The following is a 5,384-nucleotide window of genomic DNA, read 5'->3' as shown; positions in this document are numbered from 1 at the left end:
TGAAGACACACACATTTGTGGGGCTGGAGAGATGGCTCAGAGGTTAAAGAGCACTGGCTGCTCTTCCAGAGGTCCTGAGTTCAATTCCCAGCAACCATATGGTGGCTCACAACCATCTGGCGCCCTCTTCTGGCGTGCAGGCATACATGGAGGCAGAATGCTGTATACATAATAAATAAATAAATCTAAATAAAATAAAATACTGTCCTTTAAAAAAATGCACACATTTGTCTACATTTAAAATGGTTGCATTGTATCACTTTAATTAAAACAGCAATTTGTGAATTTAACTGGGCAGAATGCTGTGAAGAATGAGTGTCATCAGCTCTGTCTTTTATTCTATATTCACTTTCTTTAAAAAATATTACTTTTGAGATTTTTATACATTGTACTATATTTAAAGCATTTCCTTCTCCTCCCTCACCCCCTGTAATCTGTCTCATGTCCCCCCACTCCCTTTCAACTTCATGACATCTTTATTATTGTCACAGATATGTGTGCGCGCACACACACACACACACAACCTGTTGAGTCTATCTAGTTCTGCTCATATGTATATGTGTTTAGTGGTGACCCCTTGGGAATGAATAACCTATCAAGACACTCATCGTTCTCTTCTTTTAGAGACCATTCATTATCTCTACCTTTTCATGGAAGGATGGAGCCTTATGAGATTTCTCCTACCCACATTGGCATGCTAACTAGTATTGTCATTTTCTCTAGGTTTCTCTAAGTGGTCTTGCTTTATGTAGCAGAGAATGATTTTTTTTAATATTTTATTTATTAAGTATACAATATTCTGTCTGCATATATGCCTGCATGCCAGAAAAGGGCGCCAGATCACATTACAGATCATTGTGAGCCACCATGTGGTTGCTGTGAATTGAATTCAGGTCCTCTTAGAAGAGCAGTCAGTGCTCTTGACCATCTCTCCAGCCCCCAGATTTTCTTTTTTTAATATTTTTATTTCTTGGGGGAAGGTTAGAAATTACAATTTGATTTCTGTTTGTCCTTTCCTTAAGATCTATAAATTCTGCTTGTTCAGAATTCCAACACCCGTCTCCTTCTCTCCTCCCCTCCAAAGGGAACATTCTTCTTCAAAGAGGGAGGGCAGGGCACGGGCAGTCTCCAGAGAAGGCAAGAGTAGGTAACTTCCACTAGACAGAGGCAGAGGGTATAAGGGCTAAGTTGATGGTCCTGCCTACTCAGAAATAAAAACCCAGAGATAATGGCAAACGCTGAAAGCTGGGGAGCTTCCCGAGTTGTCCCCACTTCCTGTTTGGCATTCTAGGCAAAACCCTACAGGATACACACAATCAGTACAGGACAGCTGTAGACAGAATACAGCGCCGGCAGCATGGGAGAAGCCAAGGAAGGCACCGCCATGGCAGCCCTCAAGATTCCTTGGCTCCTGCACGGCAACTTCTGGGTCCTGGAGTGCCTTTATGAGTAGGTAATGTGGAAGGCTGCTGCTAGGCGCTGAAAAGAGCAGTCATTTGGGTCACTGTGGGATGACTCCCAAGTAGATGCTAGAGTACAACCAGGGTTCCCAAGAATGACTAAAATGGCAAGAACCTACAATACTCGAGCAGGCTCTAGGAGGCGGAATCCAAGTCTTGCAAGCTGCCTTGGACATCAGAGCTGTCTTTGCTGTCACTGCCACTATCATCTCAGCCAGGTTCTGCTGACAGGCCTCTCCGGAACCAGGAAGTGTGTTGCCCTGATTCTCCTTGGAACCCAGGACCACGTATCTGCCCTTCTTCAGCACCAGTTGCCGTCTCGCTCATCTGCCGTCTGTGTGAGAGACCTCGTTTCATAGCGTTTGCATCTTCTTCATCTGCGTAGTTCTTGGGCTCCACCTCACTAACCTGGAAGTTCAGGGTGTTGGAATAAAGGTGCAGGACCGCCCTGTTGTGCAGGGATTCATACTTATTACTGAAGTTCTTGACCATGGCCTTTGAAGCCTGGTCCATCAGCTTTGGGGCCAGGCCGAAGCATCAGTGGGAGCTTTCACAGCCAGCGAGGTGATGTGTCCATGAGGGACATCATTGGGGTCCTACTTCATCTTGGCCAGGACATAGCCCACGATCTTTGGGCCAAGAGAGACTGTGATAGAAGGAGTACTTCCTCTGGTAGTTCTCGGGCAGGCACAGCAGGTGGCATCGCTGCAGGGTCATCAGTTAATCGGGCCGAGCACAGCGGATGTTCATATTGCCCCAGATAGGCCTGCCAGGCTGCGGAGAACCAGAGAGGATGCCACGGGCACAAGCAACACCAACAGCATTTGCTGTAAAACAACTGGGATATCCAAACAGGTCTCATACGAGGTGAGAAAGACCTCACACTATCTTCCATTTCTGCTGCACAGAACCTTGTCCATCTTCATGCAAGTGGAGTCCAGTGGTGACGGAAACAAATGACGACTGAAAGGATAGCCTGGTCTACCTGCCAGCCATTGTGCAGATGCGAGAGCATGTACGACATCTTTATCCGGCCTGTGTGGCCTGAAGCCGCGAGCTGCCTCGTGAGAGCCCTTGCGGCTCCACCACCGGCTACTCCTCCCCCTTAACAGATTGGTAATACCCTCAGTGAAACAAAGAAACAACACCCTATCTTAGGTAATTACTTCAGTTTTTCAGACGAGACAATGAAGGTTCAAATAAACTAAGCAAATTTTCCAAGTTGTCCTTGAATTGGTAATGACGGAAATATGATTTCAGGCTGTTTTGAACTTCACTCTATTTTCTCGGTCTCCTTGCCAAGTTAGTGTCTCCAATTCCTATGGGTGAGTAGTTCAGACAGTGTCCACACTAACTGACAGTACTAGAGACAGAAGGAAAACCTAGAATAATACAAGAGGGAATAAAAACTAATAATGGAGCCTTAATATGGTATGGTGCTGTATGCCTTTAATCCCAGCATTCGGGAGGCAGAGGCAGGTGGATCTCTGTTAGTTCAAAACCAGCCTGGTCTACAAAGTGATTTCTAGGACAGCTAGGACTGATACACAGAGAAAGCCTCCCCACTGCAAACAAACAAAAACAAAAAACAAAACAAATACAGATTGAAGGAAAGAAAGATGAACAGAAAAACAACAATCAAAAAGGGAAAGAATATTATATAGACAAAACATGATAATCTGTTAACCTCAACAATCTTCAATATGGGGATTTTGGTCACTAGAGGATATTGGGAAATAGATGAAGCGTTTTATTGTGTGTTTGCATGTGGCACTGGGAATTAAACCCAGGATCTCATGCATGTGAAACAAGCATTAGGAAAAACGGGGCTGCACCTCCAGCCCCTGCTGAAGATACCTTCAGCTATCACAGGGAGGAAGAGGGAGCAGCTGTCCTGACAAGGAGAGGCCTAGCATGCTGATACTTTTCGAACAATGTTTAGCAATACCGGCCTCAATGAAGAGTTGTCAGCATATCTATAGTGCTGAGTTTGGGAAACTCTGGTTCAGCCTTCCCTGAACCACTCAGAAAGAGGAGGCATTCAGAGTAATTCCATAATCACCTAGTGATCTTATGAAACTGTAATCCTCCAACACATCCAGAGTACATAAGAACATGAGGGAAGACTTAGGACTCTTAAAATCCCTTTTCCTCTGCCATTCTATAATGCCGGAGAGAGAAATTGAAAATAAAATAGTTATTGGATATAAACTACAACTCAATTCAGTCAATTCTTATGAAACAAAATGGGAATGCTAAAAAAATTATCTAACTGTTCTGTGTGAGGGTTTCAGAAATCCAGCAGTACAAGGAAGGCATAGGGCTGGAGAGTTTGCTGAGTGGTTAAGAACACTGGTTGTTCTTGCAGAGGACCTAGGTTCAAGTCCCAGCACCCTCCTGATGCCTCATAGCTGTCTGTGACATTAGTCCCAGGGGATCTGAATATCTCCTCTGATATTCTAGGGCACCAAGCACACATGTAGAGCACATACATACATGCAGGCTAAACACTTATACACATTAGAGATTAGTGAAATAAATACATCTGAAAACTGCAGGCATATAAACACGCATCATACTGGGCCCGTGGTTTGATGGAGAAGGAAGTTAGGTCATGAAATGAGATGGCCAACGTCATGTACTGGCGGAGGTTTCACAATCAAAACTTCAGTCTTCTAAGATTTAGATCTCTCTCCATCAAATTCACATCTGCAAATAATGATCAACCATCACCATCAAGAATGATTTAGATATATTTCTCTTTAATTTCTAAGGTCTATCAGTTAAAAAGCACACAGACACAAACACTTATCCTGATCTACAGACACTAAATTTGCTGGTTCAAGCCAGTCACAATGGCACAGGTCTACAGTCCCAGCACCCAAAAGGCTGAAGTAAGAGAATAACTTAAGCTTAGTGGTTTGAGAACAGTTTTGGAAACATAGTGTGACCCCCATGTTGAGTTTTTAAAAGTCTCTTCAAAAGGTTTTTAATTAGGGCTGGGAGATGTAGTTCAGTGGCAGAGTGCTTATGTAGCATGTGTGGGGTTTATACTCAACACTTCAGGAAAAAAATACAATTCTGTGATAATTGACAAAATACCAATGTTGTGACATTGTACTGTATTGAGTAACATGTTTTATTTAGCCATCTTGTAATTTTGCATGATATTAGCTTGTGAGTTTTTAATAATTTGTTTTTATTTTACATGCATTGGTGTTTAGCCTACGTGTATATCTGTGTGAGAGTGTTAGATCCTCCAAATTCTGTTCCTTTTATTTAATATACTTTCACATATCTAACTGTCTCATAAGTGTAGCTAAAACAAATGGGAGCCTGATATTGGCCATTAAGATCAAATAATGAATGAATTGTGGACCATTTTTATCAAATGTCTATTGTGTATGTTAAGCTCTGTTGGTCATGACAGCAATGGCTGACATTTATTATCTGTGCCAGGCAGGGGTTAAGTGTATGTGTTCCATTAACTCATACATTGCACCAATCAGACTGGGACCAGGAGGTGAGAATAGTCAAACCATATTCCTTCATTTATTAACTGGAGATGCTGAAAACAAGGATGAAACCTAGTTGCACACCGTAGTACCAGATCTAGTCTTAAAGAAAATGAGAAAATACCAGTATACATTAGATTGTGTCTAAAGGATGGGTGTGCAACCAATACTTCCTAGGGCATATCCATGGCACCTGGCCCTGGAGTCTGAAGGCTGAGATGAGGTCCAAGCTCTGTGGGGAAGAGTAAATGTGTAGACTTGGTTAGGCACATCTTCTGAGCTCTCTGCACAGTTTCTGTGCTCTCGCTCTCAAAGCACTAGGTAAGTGGAAGGCACAGATTGGAGTCATGCCAACAGTTTTTAAGAGTTCCTGGTCCCTCCCACACTTGCTTCTCTTCCCTTCTGGTGG

General features: G+C 43.2%; 2 pseudogenes; both read right to left on the bottom strand.

Annotated features, from left to right (window-relative positions):
- Positions 1–1,595: 1,595 nt before the first annotated feature.
- On the bottom strand, positions 1,596–2,210 carry LOC126489694 (N-alpha-acetyltransferase 11-like; annotated as a pseudogene).
- A 108-nt stretch (positions 2,211–2,318) lies between these two features.
- Positions 2,319–2,484, bottom strand: LOC126489677 (thioredoxin-like protein 4A; annotated as a pseudogene).
- Between the last annotated feature and the right edge of the window lie 2,900 nt (positions 2,485–5,384).

Source organism: Alexandromys fortis, unplaced genomic scaffold (assembly GCF_014885135.2).
Source record: "Alexandromys fortis isolate MF-2015 unplaced genomic scaffold, M_Fortis_MF-2015_v1.1 scaffold_207, whole genome shotgun sequence".
Classification (NCBI taxonomy): Eukaryota; Metazoa; Chordata; class Mammalia; order Rodentia; family Cricetidae; genus Alexandromys; species Alexandromys fortis.
The sequence above is the reverse complement of the archived record's forward strand: the minus strand, read 5'-3'. Positions and strand labels throughout refer to the sequence as shown.